A 21,854-nucleotide genomic window follows, 5' to 3' on the forward strand; every position below is an offset into this window, starting at 1 on the left:
CCAAGCTTCCCCAAGATTTATTTGCCAAGAAAAAACAGCCATGGCCATAAAAGCTGAAAGGAACACCTGAACCCCAGCATCAAGGCAAATTGTAAATAGGAAAGAGAATAAAACGTAAGGAATCTGGGAAACAACAGAAAACAGAGTCTGTTCTTGGTCTGCTTAAAGGCAGGACTTTCTTCATAGAGGCAAACGGCATTCGAGACTCTTTCAGGCTTGCTCTAAGGAATTGAACCAGTTATGAAAAAGGACAGTTTAAATATTGTTTATTGATAATGTGGGATTCTGAGAAGCTTTCATTAACTGTTAGAAGAAAACCTTCACTGCCTCCTAACCACAGGGCTTCGAGGCAATGACAGGATGGGCTACAACACTCTTTGCTTCATAAAGAATTGTGTGCAAGCACTCTGGGACACTGGTATTCAGAAAGATATTCCATATTTCAGGTGAAGATCATAGAAATGGTGTCTGCAGAACATTCTCGACGGTAATCCACACAGCAGCAATAAATTGCTTCCTTATAAGCCCGGGTTCCCATTTGGCTGGGAATTTGTTTAAGATAAAAGCATGCACAAATTCTAAGCAAAAATTAAACTACACAGACAACAGAGTTCCTAATTTCAGGTAGAAAGCACCACATGCTTTCCTCACTTGGAAGGTTATAAAGCCTATATATTGTTTTTTTTTTTTTTTTTTTCTACAGGAAAATATAAAGAAATGTCAGGTTTTCTTTTTTTTAATGGTCATGTAAGACACATCTGCTCCAGTTTTAGTTCTCATACCCTGCTTGCTCTACTATCTTATTTATCACAGTATTTATACAAGCGGTTCCCTGGATAAAGAAATACTGTAGTAAACCTGGTAACATTTCAAGACTAATATTAGGCTCTATGTATCTGTAGATGATGCATATTATCGCAATTATTCTCATCTTTCTTATCTTTGCTCCTATTTTTTCGGTATGCACAGTTGTTATATCTACTCTTAAAGGAGATTACAAGCTCTCAGAGGAAAGGCTGACATCTTTTTAGCAGTTCTGCACGATCCTGCACAGTGGAGCACTGCTTTCCTGATTGGGAATGCTGATTATATCGGTTATTATTAGCACGATCGCTATTTTATTTAACAACAACACACCTACAGCGCTTTTAACAAGGGACTTTTCACGATAACAAATGACAGCATTGGCTGCTGAAAGGTTGGGGAAGAAAAATAGAAAAAAAAGGAATATTCACCTGAAATTATAAGGAATACCAAAAAAAAGGTAAATTGAAACGGCCATTTCATGCAGCTTATGTACAAGCTTACTCATCCAAGTACTAAGGCAGTCCAGGAGCTCAACCCAGAACTGCCACAATTCTGAAATTTCAAATCGCAGCTGAGCCCTGCTCATCCCAGGGCGGATGAAGGACGAGGAGAAATCATCCTGGGGAGCCTGTTCAGACAGTTGAGGAGTGATACCTGTTTGGGAGATAAGCACTTTGTATACATTTCTTGCTAGGGAACTGAACATTTTCTTCAACATTTTTTTTCATATAATAAGGGCCATCTCAAAAACATTTTCATTTAATTGCTTCATTAGGAAAGGCCCCAATCAGTGCATTTTCACTATGTTTACCATTCCGGACAGTCTTCTTTTGACAACATCTATGTAACAATATTTTAACTCACTGCACAGAAAGAAATAATAAATTCAGGCACTTTCCTTTTAGACTCAAACATTTCTACATTAAACACAGATTTCCATTATTACTGATCTAATAAGTCCTATTCTCATCTGGGCTATCAGCAACTCAATAAGTAATTACCATTCACCTTAGGCTGTTCCAGTCCATTAGACCAATACTGATGACTCAGGGGAGGCAATAAATGAAGAGCACAAAGCTGATAAAGGAACAAAAAGTGATGGGAGAAAACGCCGCAGCTGTAACTCATGCCCTATTGCTGTTTACCGAGAAGTGTGCAAATAGTATAAAATCGATAGGATCAAACGTAGGGTAAGTTGCTAAGTTTGATGGTTTCTTTCCTTGCATACGTAGATATAAAAGGCGTTCACTCAGATATTACACAGCACGAGATCTGAAGTTGACTCCAATCTGGGGATAATAGGGACTACTGGAAGCAAGGAGCATGGTTTTATCTGGACATGTCATAGGCTCTGCTCCCTAGGAAGACTAAGAGTTACGCCGAGGAGTTGAACGCTTGTAGTTTTGTAAATTAAATTGACTTTGACTCTTATCTCACCCAGACCAATATAAAGATGACGACTGCACAACCACACTGCTGCATGCCCAGGTCAGAACCTCGCTCGGTGACTGGGCTGCTCATGAAGCATTGGTCATCCTTGGTGGTCATCACCAGCATGACCTGCTTGGGAAAGAGGAGGCTTTGGAGAAGCTAACAGCAGCCTTCAGCATCTCTGAAGAGATCATCGAGATACAGGCAGGCACTTTGCTAGATATAAAGAGAAAAGTTTTCTCTTTATCCTCACTCTGAGGTTGAAGAGAGGTTGTAGAAGCTTGAAGGTTTTCAGACACAAGGCCATGAGCAACCTGCACTGAATTCATTGCTGACCCTGCTTTGATGAGGATGTTGGACTATGGAGCTCCTGAGGTTCCTTCCAACCTACTGCTCTGGGTTTCTAAGATATGATTTGGCTTCATGAAAAGAAAAACCCCAACAGATGATGTCATCTCAATAGCGCCTACCTGTACAGGCCATACGAAGTGTCAAAATAAAGTAATAAAGAGATGAACTTCAGACAGAATTTTAAATCTCAGCTCTTTAAGATTGCTTGTCACAGCATATCCAGGGTTTGTGAGTCACTGATCTGTCCTCTTACTGACAGAGACATAAATGAATTAAAATTACACAATTGTCAACAAAACGTTTACAAAGGACTTAAATGGTTTTACCAGCTGTTTTAACCAGCAGCAGCATAATAAATATTTCTAGATCTAGATTAGATTTCTAATAAATATTTCTAGATTTCTAAATATTTCTGACCACATTTGAATGGAGACCCGAAACCTGGAATACATGCATAGACATCTCAAATGCAATCTTTTGTTTGAAAACATATGGCATGGTGTGTGGGGAGGCTGTCTTTCATTATACAGCTAATTTTATATTTGATTCCTCTATTCAAGCTGGCTCATTAGTTTAAGTAAAAATAATGTTTAACATTCATTTTATTGAACCGAGTCTCTTCCAATTAAAATAAAAGTTATACCAATAATGCTTGCTCTGTGATTATATTTTTATGGGACAACCTAGAATAAGCACAGACTCATAATAATGAGTAAAAATGGGGCATTTTAATATCAATATTTAGTAGTCATAAAGGAGTCAAATATTTTTGAATATATTTTTTCATCAAAAAAATCTTCTACCAATTTTTCAACCTCAAATAGCAAAATTGTCCAGGCACTTCCACAAAAACTTTTATCAAAGAATCCCCAGATTCTTTACGAAGCTTATTGAAATTTCTAATCAAAGTAACATATTTAGGCTAGTTTGTTCTGACATATTCAAAATACATTTACCTTTTTTTTTGGTTCTATCAATAACTCAGAAATGCATCTAAACTTCAGGCCAACCCGCAGATCATTTAAGAACCTCGTGCTCAGTCCAGTCCTCTCCTATCTCAAGGTACATTGTGTATGAGACTTATCCATAGCTGATTTCCTCTTTTTAGATAGATTAATGCATAACTAATAGAGAATAATGAATGCCCCACCAGTTCTTTTTAATATAAAAAATATTTCTACAATAATTCATACAATTTTGGAGTCACAATTCTTGTGACTTATACAAGTTTGCAGGATCAGGCCAACCTACTTTAGAGCCCCGCTGATGACATGCATTAGAAAAATTTTAATGAACTGAACTGTAAGGAAAAATGTCTTTATTAAGATGTGTTGTTCCTCTCTCAGTGACTAAATGATTGTTTCCAGAAGCAATAATCAGCTACTGATATGAAAGCACCCAGTTAATTAGCTAAAGATTGTACTATTCAAAGAAGCTACATTATTCAGTCAACCATGGGAAATAGCTTTATTTTACAATATTATTAAATGCAGCTTTTGAAACTGTTTAGCTGGCAATGCAGTTGCTGAAAATATATATATATTTCACTTGAAAAACATCTTCATTGGTTAATAATTGCAAAAGAAAACATGCAGAATTGAGCAGTTATGTTGTTATGAGAGAAGAATTGGTATCTTAGGTGTCAAAGAATAAGACTAAAAACTGTTTCAATTACAGACAGAGAAACGTCACACCAGTTATGATACCTGGATTTCAGTGACATTGTTTTGGCTTTCTACTTAAAAAAAAAAAACTCCTAGATCATCAAGTGGATCAATTGCTACATCCATAAATATGAAATGTGAGATTCACCCAATCCATTTATCTAAAACCCATCCGTTGAAAATGTAACATTCCTCCTGTAGACAGTGGAGGAAAGGGTGCACCTGCACAGATTAAATCGCCTTTTCCTAGTTAAAACCTTTCTCAGAATGGAATCAAAAACTGCCTATTGGCAGCCAACTCCACTGGCTTTGGAAGTCGCCTGGACAAAAAAAAGTAGATTTTAGAACAGTTTAAATTTTAGCCTTTTTTTCTAAAGTTAAGGTGCAACATCCAAGTGGGAATTTATTTGCATACACCTTATTTCAAAAGGAAGGATGGCTCTAGATCACTCTGAAGAATACGCCTAGAAATGAAAATAATTTTGTGATCTGTGGCTTAACACACTGGCAGAGGAATCAATGCACAGCCTAAATATCTGAAGTTGTTCTAGGTGTTTTCTTGCAAAACGGTAAACATTAATAATCACAGAACAGTACTCATGTCTACACAACGATCTCTAAGGATTTCAAGTCGCATTTTCCTTTACACAAACATATTATATATATATATTATATATACATACATGCATGTATATGGGCTGATGAGGCCATGAGACTGCAGGAACAAGGAGCTATTTATATGGATCTCCTATGGAAAAACTAGCAAGAATGGATGTTTTTGGATCAGAGCTCTCCAAGGAAACACCTAAGTGAAGTGAACTCTGTGGAGATCTGAGCATGGCAAGGTAAGTTACTGGTAAGGTAAATGAATAATTTTTCACTAAAGCAGTGGCATGATAGGAAAGAGAAAAGAGAGCATTAAAAGGACAGAAGTGAAAAGGTAACATCATCTTCTATCATGCACTACAAAAGTGGGGGCTGACAGGCTGAATGGCAGGTTCTCAGATGTCACAACTCAACAACGAGTTATGGAGGAGTAAGAAAAGGAACAAAAATATCAATAAAGAACATGGTACGAGCGAGTCCCTTCTCTCCTCTCTCTTCATCCAGCCCAGATATTTTTCATCGGTTCAGTAAAAGCAATACAGGAAAAGGTAAAGTCAATGTAAAGAAAACTTTAAAAAAAGCACTAATGAGAAAGGAGAAATAACGGCAAAATGACATTTTGATTATAGGCAACTGGGAGGGGAAGAAAAGATCTTGACACAGTTCACGGTAGCAAGAAGAAAAGCAGGCACTGGAAAAATGCCAAGGCACTTAATTTAGGCCTGGATTATGCCACCTCCGCTGATGCCATTCCACAAACAGCAGATCTAGGATAAGGGGCAAAGTCCAGCTCATGCAGAGATGGGTGACTCGATTTATTTTAACATTCTCAGCAGTTTCCAAATCCAAAGTAGGCTGTTAGCTTGCTGATATATTGCATGATAGGCAATATTTGGGTTGGGAACTGTTTCAAGAGTCTCTCCTCCTCTAATCTTTGCCTCCTTTTGACTAATCCTGCATTGCTGTTACCCCTGGCATGTAAAGGCTGTAAGCAGCTTTCTTCAGGGCCATCACATTAGCTATCAGCCAAAAGAGCTTCTTGCAAACATTCTTGCAAGCCCCCAAGTGCTTTGGATTCCCTCCTGTTTAGTAAATAAGGAGAAACGTCAATTAACAGTTTGCTGATCTCCAGCACGTTCATACGAGGGCTCTCCTCCATGAGGAGCAAATGGAGATAAACTGGTGACCTCTTCCTCATCCTGCTCGGGAAGAGCGTTCCCATCCAAGAGCACAACTTTCACGGTGCCAATGGAAGATGTCCACAGCAGCCAGGATCACCGGGTTCAGTTATCTGCTGCAGACAGTTTCTCTTCGTCTCTCATTCAGTGGTGGCCACAGACAGAACTAGAGGTAATGGCCACAAACTGAAGCACCAAAAGTTCCACAGGAACTTAAGGAAATTTTTTTTAACAGTGAGGGTGCCAGAGCACTGGAACAGGCTGCCCAGAGAGGTTGTGGAGTCTCCTTCTCTGGAGATCTTCAAACCCGCTTGGACGCAGTCCTGTGCCACGTGCTCTAGGTGACCCTGCGTGTGCAGGGGGTTGGACTAGATGATCTCTAGAGGTCCCTTCCAACCCTAAGCATTCTATGATTCTATGATTCAAAATTTGTAAGGAAGTTGATGTACTCGTGTGACACATTTGGAAACACTCTGGTCCCTATCTAATGCTATTATTTTAGATGTCCAAGGTAGATGAAACATCTTGCACTAAGTATGAGAGAATAGTGATATCCTTATAGTACTATTACGGTACTATAGTTACGATTTGCTGTTTAGATAAACAAACTTCACACCTCTAGCATCAGAATGCCACCAGAAAGAGGGCTTATGGATGAAAAGTGGAGGGAAGACACTAGTAGAAGCACCAATTAAATAATATTCAAGTTCTGGAAGAAAGACCATGAGTGAAAAAAGTCCTGTTTAGACAGGAAGGATCCATCAAGTTGACGGATAAAAGGGACTGCGAGATCATCTAATCATATTAATTAGCACATCATTACATTATATTCATTTATTCACAAAGTGTTGCCTCTGTTAAACCCAGGAACATAATTTTTGCTGCCGTCGCAGGAATATCCCTCCACCTTCCCAAGGAGAAGTCTCGGGGTGGAGTGAAGACAGAGGCAGAAGGAAGGTGAAGCCCAGACAGATTGCAAAGCAAATGAGCGCGCTGGGAATGGCCAGGCCTCACATTATCATAAATAAATCATATTACCACCAGCAAGAGATCACTTCTGGGAGCGAAAAGAGGAAGGGAAGGGGTCCCTCAAACCATTCCTCACCGTCACCAACAAAACTGCTCTACCAGGAGGTGCCCTGGGAGCTCTGCGGGCCATGACCCATCTGCAGCTCTCGCAACACGGCTCAAAATCCACAAAATGCTGCCACTAATCGTGGTGCTTGATTAGTGGGTTTGATGTTTAAATGCGGATTAAATGCTAATGAATTAATCAGCAGCGGAAAGAGATATTATTTGAATTAGTGCTAGTTCTTGGGGAAAAAAATGTAGTAAAATGTAATCCTGCAGAATTAAGTGACTGGAGGAAAGAAGTTACAGTAGGTAGAATCATGGGTCTAAACTGGGTAAATACAACACAGTTCTAATTTAAGCTGGAGATAATATTGCACCGGTGTGTGGGATAAAAACCCTATAGATCAGCAGAAAACACAAGTTTGAGGGAACATATGACTCAGAAAGGGAAATCAAGCCGGACTAGGACCAAGCCATTTCTCCATGTTTTATTCTAACTGAATTTCACTGCAAGGAGTATATACTTGATGTGTAAAAGAGACTCCTAGTGCACATGGAATTTTTGCTTTTTAGTGCTTGTTGAAAGATGAATTCTTCTGTTATCATTGCAAATTAATGGCAATAATGAGGAAGGAGAAATGCTGTCACAAGCGCTGTAACTCTGTATTGCTTTATTACGTGTAACACATGTTCTTAACTGGATGAAAAGCACAGAACAACGGGGTGCAGAAGGGTCCCAAACGCTCTCCTTATTCCTGCTATGTTTGAGGGCATCCTGCATTAGACAAGACTGATGCCAAAAGTGATCCCTTTTACAAACTAAGCTAAGTTTTGGGGAAATGAAAAACTACAAACGTGCTATATTTGTGCCTAAGCAGCAGTAACTCGGCAGAAATGTGCTCATGAAGGGAGCTTGCAAACTGCTGCAACTTAATCACCCAAGATCTTATTCTACTGCGTAATCCACCAGGAAAAGGTGCACCACATGAGCAATATTTTGCAAAATTAAGCTCTGTATTTGCTGCCCGAACTTCAAACTAGGATCAAGTAGCGAAATATTAGAAATCACTCAGAGAAAGCAGAATCCCTCATTATGAGGAAAACATGAAAACAATGACCAGGAGCTTTTCAATTAGAAACTCAGCACGTTAACTGCAGCCTTCATACGCTTCTAATTAAGCTTGCTCATTCCTCACCGGAGAGGATGGGCCTCCCATTGCCTATAACGATGCCAGCCTTCAACTGCTGCAGCAAAACTGCCCTACACCAACACATCCATTCCATTTCTATAAATTCTTTTTAAGCCAGCCTCTTGTCAAAACAATTTTGAGATGAAAATGCGAAGTTTTATCCGTGTTTTAATAAAATTTTACAAGCATTTATGGAGCTTGCTCTGAACTCATATCTGTCCAAACCAGTAGTACTGAATGGTGGGAGGTGACTAAGATACAACTTGGCAAACTCAAGCCATGGCTAATGCAATGTTATTTCCCTGTTGCTGATCCCTGGCACATATAATGTGGATTTATTAGCTCACATGTATTAGCATCTTGCCTTATATCCAAGCACCACTCAACTCACAATCTAGCCTGGCAGATTGCAAGCAAGTAAAACTCATTCTTACAAGGCCATTAAACAAGTTTCCAGTGCAAGGTGATGCAAATTTTTGTCTTGGTAAGGAATATCTAATTGCACACAAATACTTTTAGAATTATATCCTTGATCACAGATTGCTCTGAGATGGTTGCAGTTTCTCTACATTATTTTTCAAAAGGAAAAGAACTAATGGTAGCACTTCTCGGAGCCTCAATGAAGGTTGCTCTGTTATGGTTTGTTTCATTTTGTTTTTAATTTGTAAAAAGGTTCAATTCTTTGTACACTGTAAATCAAATTAAGGCCTGTCTGGGGACTCATCATCCCAAGCATCTAATGAAGAAAATACATCAGGGCTGATGCAAATTTATTGGATGATTTCTGCACAAAGGAAACAACAAAATAGCCAAGAAGAACCACATATTAATGAGGAAACAGACGATATTTAATTAAATAAATATTCTTAGCAATGCTCCAAGGAATGAAATTACATGGGTTTTGGGCAGCCAAATTTTGAGGTTGCTCAAATTTAAACTGCCTTGCTCATTGTTTCTCTTTGCATTTATACACTGACAGTATGTAGAAATGAGACATCTAAGAGCAAAATAATATCACACAATATATATTTTCTGGAAAAAAAATGCTATTTTCATTAACTCTGTATATATTCTTATTACTGTTATTTCCATTCCTCCCATTAACTTAATTAGTCAATTATTACAGTATTAATGTAGTCTTAATTATAATTCCAAAAATAGTAGGTTAGAAATTATAAGAGAAAATTATTGGGATGGGTTCTCTTTATTAATAGGAGCTCTATTTTTCACAGAAGCGTTATAGAAATAGTATAGCACTGTCACAGCCTGAGAAAAACCATAAGCTGTGATGTAGGCAAGGCAGTAGATGACTTTCCTCTTCATCCGACTATGGCTTGGTCTTCTAATTGATAGGCCACAGTTAAAGATTCATGGCAAGGTTCATTGAAATTTCAATATAAATTGAAATTGTGGAGCCGATGTTTGTCCTCCTGCGCTTTTATTTTGGCTTTGGACCTTCAACGGGAAAAGGCTGTAGCCTTTCTATAAGCAAGGTCTCCAAGAAAAAGCAGAATATTTAATATCGTTACAGAAAGAGCTTGTTTATTTTTGGCTATTGTTTTATTTTAATTAGTGAGATGGAGGGATACAAAAGAGCTTTAGTCAATGACTAAACTGCTGGCTTCACTGAGGACAGTAAGGTTTTTGTCACCGATCTGAATTTATCCTTATTTTGTAAATTAGAAACAGTAATAATTGCATTTCTTCTGGCTTTTCACTGTATTTCCACACCGTTCTTTTTCCCAAAGCACTTCCAAATCACGACCACGACTCGCGGCTGAGCTGCTGTCCACTCAGTCGTGCTCCTTTTGGAAACCAGTCACATAACTGACTACAATTCACATTTCAGTAAATTCTTTAAAAGGTGTATAAGGTAGCTTTACATTTCCTAATGGGCCCCTCATGCAGAAACCCATAATCGTCCCCAATTTCTTTTATCTTATAGTCAGAACAGGAACAAACTATTTCACATTTTCAAGCACAGGCTTCCAGTCGGCAGCGTTCCTGTACTTCCTAGACCCTACTGGCCAATCTCCATCTCCCAGGACTTCGGACTTAACGTGCAGGCTGTGACCAGCGGGAGCAAAGGAAACGAAGCCAAAATTCGATTTTTCACATTCCTGAAGTCAGCAGTTACAAGAGCAAGCAATTCAGTTCAATAAAAATACATCAGCAAACAAGCCGTTGCTGGTGAAGGCCCTACCTGCACATTATATGGGTGAAAAGCATACATAAAAAGCCGTGATAGAAAGCAGAGACATCATACACAACCTATGTTTTCATAATGCTCCCTATTTGCAGGGAGATGCTACAAGGACCTTCTGTCAACTCTATTAAATCAAGTTCTGGCCTTCTTTCACCGCTACTTCACTCATATTCTTCCCTAGGATTGCTATTAAACTTTCAAGATGTGCATCACAGGTCTGTCAGCTCTTCATCTTCCTAAATTCCTGGCAATAAACCCAGGACGGGTTCTGCAAGATTCATAGTTCTCGGTCCTCTCAATAAGAAGAGTGACCTGCAGCCCATGGAGCCTCTCAACATCTTTTTGCTATAATATTTGCTGAAGATTGTGTAGATACATGCCAGATAAAAGCAATATTCGAAGACTTCTTATCAATAAGCTATATAAGAAAATGCAAATTCAAGTTTTCATAATTGCCAATCGATGCCAGTTGATGCCAACTGATATTGGGCATGATCTTGCCGGGTGTTGAGCGTCCTGGATCTCCACCACAAAGGCATTTCCTTGCATTCTTCTTTCTAAAGCCAACAGGAGCTACTTAAAGTTAAGCGCTTGTAAAGGAGCACAACACTCAGCATCTCTCCAGACTGAACTCCCCAAAAAGTACAGTTTATGAATAAAACTGTAGGCCCGAACACTCCCCAGGCTGAATAACACTCATTTTTAAACAGTTCTGTTCCTCAACCATTTGCTGCATTTCATCAGGATGAACAACATACGACGACACAGATCTGATCGACACAGGAGACAGACTGGGGGATTACAATTCAAATATTATCTTACAAAATTCACCCTTATATCTTACATAAACCTATTAAGCACAAGGGACGAAATTCATGCCTGATGCAACGACCGGGAGCCGCAATCAGAGGAAATTAGCCCTCTGCATGCACGAGTGTGTGCTTTTTCAGGAGATGTTGCTAGACTTCAGCATGTTAAGCTTTTGTAAACCCCCATTAAAGAGCTTTTATGAACTACTGTTCCCGTTTCCATAGAAACAGCAGATCATAATTTCGGTGAGAATATAAAACCTTTTTCAACACATTTGTTAGTAATTTTCTCCAAATGACCTCCAGGTAATTAATGTGATAGTTTGACCCGTGCTTTAACATTATTTTCTAAGCAACAAGCTGTATTGCTCCTTTAAAAATTTGAATGTATTGTTGGAGCCAAGCAAAAAAGACCTTGAAAGTTTGGGATGTGCTCAAGCAGGTATTGTATGTACAGCCAGTTAATGTTTCTGCTTCTTCTAACCTGTTTGTTCTAGCCTCGTGGGAGATGAAATACACGGGTAAGACCCCCTGTCTTTGGAAAATTGGTAGTCAGAAACCTGTGAAGTTCAAACAAATGAATTTTCCAGCTCTCTCAAGCTCGTCTGCTCTGAAACCTTAAGTATTTGCTGCCTAATGTGCACACAGCGCAAGCCCTCCTGATGAAGCAGCAGAGAAGACGTTCTCGCTCTCTGGGGAACGGCCCTTAATTTATGGAAATGCTGATTGCAATGCTAGGAGAACAACGTATCTTCCAGAAATTTAGATTATTTTTACAATAGAAGAAGCAAACTTGCAGTATCTACTGCTGAAAACTTCATTCTTTGCTTCTCTTTAGCCTAAATATTTATCCTAAGCTGCTCCGTGCAATTACAGGACTTCATCACTTTCATTTCCCTATCTCTTTCACTGTCTCCAATATTGCAGTTTTCCCAGCTGAGCTCTTTTTCATCTAGCGACATTCTCCTTGTCTGTTTGGCAGACACTAGTGACCCTCATTTTGGTATCTAGAAGAAGATCCTATGAATCATACGTGGATTTGCTGAGATTTTCCCAGTTATGCATTTCTGCCTTCTTTTTTCAGCTTTACACAGAATGACCTACAACCATCTTGTCCAAAAAATGAATAAATCTCTACTACTTACAGCAGGAGTCCTGGCATCTATATCTTTAATGATATTTTTGCTGCTAACTAAAATCAACAGAGAGGATGCTGCTATCCATATGAAAAACTTGGAAGCGTCTTCTCTCAATGGGACTATTTGCATATTCTTCTCAATATATGAAAACTACCAGCTGATTAAAAATATCACAGTAAAATACATCAATCAGAGTGTCTCCACGCACAATCTGGACTATTTTGAGTATTTATTTGGACATATATGTTTTAAGTACAAAATAGACTTTAATATGTTTTCAGAACGTTTCATATATACGGAACAGAGCAATCTGTCTCCCTCTGAGTCAGCTCCTCAGATTGTTCTGTTCATATGGATATTTTTCACTGGGTTCTGTTCCTCCTGGAAACATTGCTGTTCTAAAGGGTGACATTAAAAAGCAGATCCATGCCTATATGCTGCGGATCTCAGATGTTGTCAGTTAAGTACAGGAGGAATTCTTTTACATATTTAATAAGAGCAGAAGCCCTCCGACTGTCATGGGTTGCTTGTTCCTTATGGCAACAGCTGGTTCTGTCTCGCATAAACTCGCCGGACTGCCTCTTTCCATCAGCTGTCTTTACTGGGAAATGGGAAAGAATCTTCCTCTTTTTCAAACACTTGAGTTTTTTTTTTTTTCAGAGAAAAAAATGACAAAAGTTTCTAACTCTTCCACCAGGTTCTTCATTCTCGGTGGTGGAAACCAAAGGTGACGTCTGAAAGTGACAGCATATCCCTAGGGCTGCGCTCACAGGAAACCAATGGAAACTCCATATAAACAACTCCAGCCTTGTCCCTCCTCCAGGACAGTTCACAGCTGTATTTCCAAAGACAAGAAGAAGTTAAAAGAAAAGTACTGCTGTCTTCTGTCTGCTCTTGTAACATATGCATTTAACCTTCTCTCTTGGCTGGATGGACGAAAATAATTTCAGTTTTTCAAGGGGCCCCTAACCACTACCTATTTCCTTTTATTTCCTCTGAATATCCACTGTGTTTATTGCGTTTTCCCCACCCACAGTTTTTAAACTTAAATAAATTTAATCTTTCCTGAAACTTTACATACCACAGTAATAATAAACTCAAGTTTAATACATCAGTGTTTGTTGTTAGATTATGCATTTATGGGGAAAGGCTGCAGAGATCCTTTCTTATGCTCAGGAGCTGCTGTTCAAGCATTGGCCCTATTTCCCTTAAGTCCTGCAACATCGAGCTGCAGAACATGATCTGATTCAACTTTTTGGCTTCATTAGGCTTTCCCTGTGAATACATTTCTCTAAGGCCAGCAAAATGAGCTTGATTATCCATTTCCTCATGCCAGCGTTAAAAAATGAGCATCTGACCATGCATATTTGGAGGGATCACGTATAAAACGGAGCAGCTCATTCCCAAAAGATTCAGCTGCTGGACCTCCCATTCTAGGGAACGTGTCAGGCCACCTTTTCAATCTTGCTTAGTTGTCATAAATTCTGCCGTGAGCTGAATTTCTTGCCAGGCTTTGAAGTACAAGAGCAAAACTGCATTTATCCTCCATCTCCTTCATTAATAGCAGCTGTTCCACTCCTAGCTGTGTGATTCTGTCGTGCCTCGCGCAGGGTCTTGAGAAAGAAATGTGGTGACAGATAAGATTGAACCTCACCTCCCCGGGCATATTTTCCTCTTATCTCCATGTACTTCTGTTCTCGGGTCTTCCTTCTGCATCAGGTTCAATCCACTTGTCACCACCTCTTCCTCCAATACATCTTTTTCTTGTTTTAGTCTCCGTGTTTCTGTTTTTTCTGTCTTTGTACAAATACTCTCCTCTCTTTTGCTGAAGCCATGGATTTCATGCTGATGTTTAACTAACCTTCTAGTTAACAGTCTTTGGTTAATGCTAGAAGAAGGTTTGTTTTTTCCTTCAAAAATAATTCAATAGCTATAAAACCTACATTTTTTAAATGAGTCTATTTTGCCTGCACTGATTGCTCAGGGTCAAAATCACCTTTTTCCCTCAAATTTATTCCCTTAGCAAATACATACAGTGGAGCCAGGGAAAAGACCTTCTACATAATCAGGATTGAACAGGAGTAGAAATGTGACTAGATTGAGAAGATGGAGTAACTCTAGAGCCTCAAGGCATGAGAAAGAATATCCAGAAAGCATGTCAGAAAACAAGGAGGGACCATTTTTAAATGCCTTGCCTCGGTGGAGAGCATTTAGAAGACCTCCTCCATGCTGCGAACTGATGACCATGCCTTAGTCTCTTTATTGATCTCTCCAAAAGTTCAAAGTTCCCCTATTTTCTTCTGTCGTGTTACTGAGGTACCTAAAAACTGTCTCTAGAACTTTGAACAATGTCCCAGCTCTTCACTGAGGGTTTCAAGATCAAGAACTCCATAGGAAAACCTCTCACAGAGGACGTTTAGGCATCCAAGCTCCTTAAATAACCATCCATGGAGGGAGAGGAGAAGAAAGCCCTCCAGAAAATTAATTCCACCTACCCAAAACAGGCAGCTGCCTTGAAGGTGCACATCTCTCTCCATCCAAGTAGGAAAGGTCTAGAAAGATAACTCATTCTGATGCCTAAATCATTTGGTGTGACTACCCTCATATATTTTGCTTTTGCTACAGTTGTCTAAGAGCAAGGACGTGCTTTGGTAGAGATATTATCTTTTATTAGACCAAAAGTATAGTCGGAAGAAATAATAATCTGAAGACAAGCTTGTCTCTTTGTTTTTTCCCAGCTCCCAAGGAGCCTAATAAAAAATACTACTTCTATGTACAAATCTTGTCCTACTTATAAGCATATACTGATTTTTTTTGGCAATAGGTACTGTTGACTTTGTTACGGGCAGAAAGACCGGACACTGCCCAGTTGACCTTCCAAAGCCACTGAGCCAAAGAAAATAATTGCAATTGCCTCCCAAGAAAGACTCTCTCAGTGGAGAAGAATGAAATAACATGAAAGAGTTGGGGTTTTTTCAAATCTGGGGTTATTAGGAATGACTTATGAGCTGTAGAAATGAGAAATTTTATGGCATAAGAAAAAGAAAAGAAACTGCACTTTCCAGTATTTTACATGGATAAGGGTCCTAATTACACCTCATTGAGTATTTTGGAAAACAATTACTATTACACAGTAGGAAAAAAAAAACAAATGTAGAAAATATATAGTCACTCTGCGCAATTTTAAGGATTTCCAGAAAAAAAAAAGAGCACTGTTATATCTCCTGATCTGTTATTAATTACATGAAAAAGTTGCCTTTGTTGCTGACAGTAGTAGCTCAGCTGTCCCCTTTATTTAAGTACTCGTTTATTGAGAACATGCTGAATCCTATTCAAATCTCTTATGAAATTTTGTTCTGCAAAATTCGGTTTCTTTGCGGATTACACATAGATTCCGCCTCGCTTGTTTGTGCTGTTTTAAAAATAATGTCCAATGCAGAACACAGCACTCCAAGCAGGCAAGTAGGGCAAAATAATGACCTTATTTTACGTGTCAGAGCATCTGACATTTTTCACAGGATCACATTGCTTACTCCATAAAAATTCCCATCTACTGCAACTGTGTATTACATGCCCCCCAAATAACAGTATCATTTTATAATGCAACTTCTAGCACTTCATGCATTTTCCATACACCTCTCAAGAGTTCACGTGTACTTCAGTTGTCATTTTACCTTTCTGTATATCTTTAACATCTCAACTCCCCCTTTTTTTTCCTGTTTGCTTTCAGTTTCCTGACTACTTACCTGCAAATTCCCAGGAGGGCACTCACTAAAAAACCCTATTTTAGATTATCCAGTGGCCATCCCTCCTAGCTGCAAACTGTAGTTGTAGTGGATTAGCAATAACTCAGCACTGTGAATGGAGATGGGTATTATTTAGGACATTTAGAGTACTCCTTTGGAAAGGGGATAGTTGGGTTCCCCTTTGCTGATGCAGTGAATATTTATTTTTATAAAACAGAGAATGCATCAAAGGGGTTACCTGTGAAAATGTGTTTTCTCTCAAGCAGATGTGCATTTAGCTGCCAGAGTAGCTCTCTGGGTTGCACTAACTGCATGGACTAGATCTCCAGGGGTTATAATAAGAGCTTAGGCAACTACTGCCTTTATAGACACCTATATTTAGATGTATGAACACTGAATGGAAGCCAGGCTTTGATGTGGATTTTCCTATCATCTCAGCTGCTCTTCAGATTTTTGGCAATTGCTCCCCTACCCATTTTCCATCTATCCCCATCTCAATCAAATTGATATTATACCATTATTATTCATTCCTACATAAACTACTTCAGAAAGAGATTTTGTTTTAAGATACAAATGCCCAATTTCCACTTAATTTTGAGCACCACACACTCAATTACATCTTACCTATTTTCAAACGTCACCCCTTGGTTTACAAATAAAATAAAAGCAATGGCACAAAAGGGGACCCCGATGATAGAAATTTTATTACCCTTTTCCCAAGACAGAATTACGATTTGCTCGCATTCTCCAAATAGCAATTCAACACACAAATCTTGCCTTGTGCAAAGCAAAGAGCTGCCACACAAGTTATAGCCACCCTGTCGTCACTCATTTACAGTCCACCTTCCGAGCTCTTCAGCATGATTTTTTTTATAATATATTAAAATATTCAATGCTACCCTGTGAGATGTGATGATAGAAACAGTATTTTAAAGGATCTGACTGATTTGGCTGTAACACCTGGAGACCACCCCAGAACCAGCAGCCACCAACCCAGGCATCATATAAATACATAAATACATGAAGTCCTTATTGGCAGAAGACATCAAGAAATGGCAGAAAATGACTATTGCTTCTTGAGATTGCGTTTCAGACATCATTTGATATAATTGATGAACGTGATTACTTCATGTTTTTTGCATCCTTGAATATGATGTAATGCATCAACACATTAATTGAAATTTTGCTCACAATTAGCATGTATTAAATTCCTGATTAGTTGCATGCATTTAAAACGCTTTAATTGGTTTGTTTCCATTGATATAATGTAATGTGTTTTAAACTATGTAATTTAGAGGTGTGTATTTAGTTATCATTGATTAGCTAATCAATAGTATTGTCACAAGTGTATGAATGCTGGGTTAATTATGTCTCAAACTCACATTTCTCAGCAAATAAGCGATATAACAATTTTCCCTTTGGCTGTGTTAGCACATCATTTACTCCTTTTATTAAGTCATGCAGATACGAACATGAGTTTGCATTCTGTGGCTTTTTCTTTTTTTTTCCCTTTTTTTGCAAAGCACTTGAAATGTCGAACAGATTTTTCCCTCTGATTAACTTCTCCTACACTTAGAACTGCAGGGACTTCCCGTGAAGTGCTCCTATGAAATATTTACATCACATTTACATCGGTGAAAGCGAAATAAAAAAGAAAAAAGAAATCAGACGCCATAAACAGGTGCTGATGCTGCTTCTCTGACAAATTCTGCTCTATTTTTCGGCGTTAGGTTGAGCAAAAGTCTGTACTCGTTGTCATCAACAGCAAAACTGCCATGGGCTTCAAGGCAGCGGCTCCGTTGTGGAGCTGAGTGTTGGAATATGCAGCAACAACTGTAGCTTGTCCCTTCCCTTAATATTTCCTAATTGATTTGTAGAACGTAGAAACGGAGAAATTTTATTCATTGCATTACAGCTCTCTAACGGATATTGTTAAAATATTGAAAAACTGAAGGGTATTTTTAATACCTACATTCTATCTCCCTGTTTCCTAGGAAAGCTCCTCTTGCCACCGAAAATCCACCAGATTTCCTTTGTGAATTAGTTCTTTTTTATTTCATAATCCTGGTTTTTCATCTGATTTCAATGAAATTTGAACTTTTTGCTTAAGAATAACTGCAGCTGTTACAGAGTAATGCATATTTTTCCATATCGGTTTCAAAACTGATAGGCACTTAATTGTGAGACATTTTCTTGGTAAACTGATAGAGTGACAATAAAACATGCCCTTTTTTTGGAGTCTGTACCAAAATACTGCCCAGGATTCACTACAACAGATAAATTAGATGTATTTAAGACTTCCCAATTCGCTTTCTAATGGAGAACCAGACGTTTTGTTTTAATTCCATCTCTGGCATGTGAATACAACTGACAAAGCAGTGCGTGATAAACAAAGAAGGGCTTAAATGCTACTTGGACTTCAATCATTATTAAAGTTTCCAGGTAGACTTTCAACTATTAAGTTCCAAATTTTGATTTATTTGCTGTCCTATGGACTGCGGTGACTTAGCAGTTGCAAAAAAAATATGACCCAGGTCTTCAGTGGGAGGCCACCAGCTTCTATCAACTCAATGGGCTCTCGAGGATTTTTGGGAAGCACATTCCGGATTTTTAGGACTCACGTTGTTTCACATCCGAAACGTTGGCCAAGAGCTGAGCAGCTGATCAGGTTTCCCCGTAACCAGCTGAGACTAAAACTTGGAAGGACGTAGTTGATGATTCAAGCTTTTGTCAAATTTCATGTTAATGACTGAAATTAATTCTAATAGGCGATATCCCTACAGATCAACTGGTGGCGAACGTGGCATCACACGCCACCGTATTCAAAAGTTTCTGCTTTTGAGTCCACATTCGCTGGAGTGAGTTTGGGGCCTACTGGAAGTTACTAGCTATGACCTGAAAGGCCTGCATGATTTGGCTCCATCCCACCTTGGACTCCCTCCTCTCCCTAGCTCTCCACTGCCTTCTGCACATAGTACTAAAATACTTGAAGTCATTTAAAGACTGAAACCCAACCACAGCCGTTTTAGTAAGAGCTGTTTTTTGAATTGTCTTTTCATCTCAATATGGAATTCCTCAGGGAAGTCCCACCTAAAGAAACGGAGTAAGCCTACAATAAGCTTTATAAATTAATTCCTTCTACTTGGAGTATACATAAAGAAAAGCACTGGGTGCTCATTAAAATATAAGATCACCAATATTCAATAAAAACATAAGAATCTCCATATTGGATCTGACCAAAGACATATCTAGCTTCCTATCCTGTCTTGAAGATGTTACTACAGAAAAGTATGGAAAACGGGCAAATACCTAGTGGTATTTCCTCATGCATTCCCTAATTTCCAGTAATCTGCACTAAAGGCCTTTCTTAGACATAGATGATTCCTTATTGTTTAACAGCTCTTCATTAGTGTTTCTTCTTTTAATTTGTCTAAGCATCTTCTGAGCTCTTATAAACCACTCACTTCCAGTCACTGGAGCAAGAGACTCTCAAATTTCTGACAAATTAAGCAACATTTGCTTCAAGTATGAAGAGGTCTCCAAACCGTCAGCTCTCAAAAGCGACTTTCCAATAAATAAGCAAGATATTTTGTTTCATTTTAGGGATATTTCAAATTAAATTAGTTATCGCTTCCCTGTCCCTCTGCAGCCACTGCAGTTCTATTAATTTAAGTTATAATAAAGTGCCCGGTATTTCAAATTAGAAAGATAAAACATCTAATATTTCCAAAACAGTTGTGTGTCTAGTACGTGTTAACCAGCAAATTCGTGATGTTTTGTTACAGAGCCTTTATAAATACTTGATCTGGGAGGCTTGAGCGTCTCACGCGCTTCTTTCTTGGCCACTCAGATATCGTGGTCCTCTCATGCTACCAGAATTTTGATGTATGGCCATGGACTGCTCAGAGAGACTGAATCTCTCTTCATACAACACTTGTCCTGGCAAATCAAAATGAATCCTGAGCCTTTCCCAAGTCGAAAGCGGTTGCTCCAGAAAAACGGGAGTCAAAGCCGCTATTATTATTTTTTAATTTATTTCCAGCGCGCTGAAATGGCGGTCATTATGGCAAGATATCTGTGACTAATAAAACTACCATCTTAGGAGCCACAGATTCCAAAGCACTCCGAACGCTCGCGGAATTTAAAGTTTTTCCAAGCAAAAGAGCCACGTGTGCCCATCGCCAGGAGCTGAGAACAACAAAACCCGCGACGAGGGTCTCTCGTCCCACGCGTTGGGCGATGAGGAGGTTGCGTGGGCGCGCGGAAACGGGCAACGCACGATGAATTATGCAAGGGGCTGTTGAGAAAGGGGCTGCCTCTTCCACTGCACAATCCAAAGCCAACGGAGAGCTGCAGGAAGATGCTTAAATACACGGCGGATCCACTCCGAGATATCGGGAAGAACTTCCCGTGGAATGACTCCAAACCTGCCGCGCTCATCCCGCCATCCGGCTGCCTCCTCCTCTCTCAAATAACATATTTCCAACTAACACTTTTATTTATGTATTTCACACATATTTATGTATTTATACATATACGTATTTATGGATTTTATATGTATATTTATTTTATTTACTGGAGCTCGGAGAAGCAAAGTGGGCTGCAGAGGGACGGGATCATCTCATTCATTTCTTCTCCATGATGCTCCTTCCCCCTCTCATGACACTCTCTTCTCGCCTGCGTGAAAGCGCTGAGAAATTAGACTTCATTCCAGTATGCTAATAGCAATCTATCCAAAACAATGTAATCAAGGCCTCATGTGCTCCTATAATTTCATCCTTGACATAAGCCTGACAGCTATTTATTGTTGGAAGCAGCGGTGGGGAGGGGAAGGAAAAAAATTCCTGCAATTTCCCTTCCCCCAGCAGCTTCGGAGCCGGATCTTTGTGCGGCGGGCAGAAAAAAAAGGAAAAAAAAAAAAAAAAAGGGAATAATCACGGGGTTTACATATGTCTTGTCTTAAGCAATCAAGGCAGGGAGTTAACGGAGAGGCACATTCAGATGCGCCAATTCCCAAACTGGCCACCTCTGATGAGCCAGCTGTGAGCTTCAATTGTCACATTATAATTTCGGCGCGGAGGCGGCGGGGGGGAAGGGGGAGCCCGGCATCCCGCTCCACACTGGATCAACATAATTATTCACAGCAGGATGCTGCAGAATTAATTTAGCCAATCGGAGCTATAAGTGGGGGCTGGGAGTGAATATGGGAAGGGGGGAAGGAGGGAGGAAGAGAATCGGGAGAACGGGATGAGCCCCACGCGGCCGGTGCAGAGGAGCATCCGCTGGCGATGCTGCTCAAAGGGGCTGGCTGGGAAGGAGAGAAACGGGGGGTTTGGGGCACAGGGGAAAGGGGAACGGTCCGAGTGGCTCTGCAATTTGGTGTAAAATGCTACCAGATCATGTCATAGCAAAAAAAAACCCATTAGCGAATGGACACCAACTTGGGAGCGACGTGACCCGTTCTGCATCGGTCCGGTTTGCGAGCTTAGAAATCCCGCAAAACTCCACTTCGCTCCTAGAGTTTGCCCTGTTACTGAAGGTGTAACAATCCACGGAAATATTTCAGCCCCATCTGTTGTCAGATGATACGATCCATATAATTCCATGCTATAATCCAGCACCGATTGCATGCTGCCAACTGGATGTTGGGCAA

At 39.5% G+C, this 21,854-nt stretch overlaps 1 protein-coding gene across 3 annotated transcripts in view; it reads right to left on the bottom strand.

Moving 5' to 3' along the window:
* The window catches only part of MSRA (methionine sulfoxide reductase A), a 233,518-nt gene that overhangs the window by 167,249 nt on the left and 44,415 nt on the right, over window positions 1–21,854 (bottom strand). The window contains exon 1 of one of the 3 annotated variants that reach the window (XM_088534352.1): window positions 12,462–12,485. The exons of the other annotated variants lie outside the window; for them this stretch is intronic. The gene's annotated coding sequence lies outside the window, so the exon portion shown is untranslated. Of the gene's footprint in view, window positions 1–12,461; window positions 12,486–21,854 lie in introns of those variants that run through there. 3 annotated transcript variants of the gene reach the window in all.

The sequence above is a fragment of the Tinamus guttatus genome, unplaced genomic scaffold (genome assembly GCF_059628265.1).
Source record: "Tinamus guttatus ecotype Peru unplaced genomic scaffold, ASM5962826v1 Tinamus_guttatus_pri_ptg000548l, whole genome shotgun sequence".
Lineage (NCBI taxonomy): Eukaryota > Metazoa > Chordata > Aves > Tinamiformes > Tinamidae > Tinamus > Tinamus guttatus.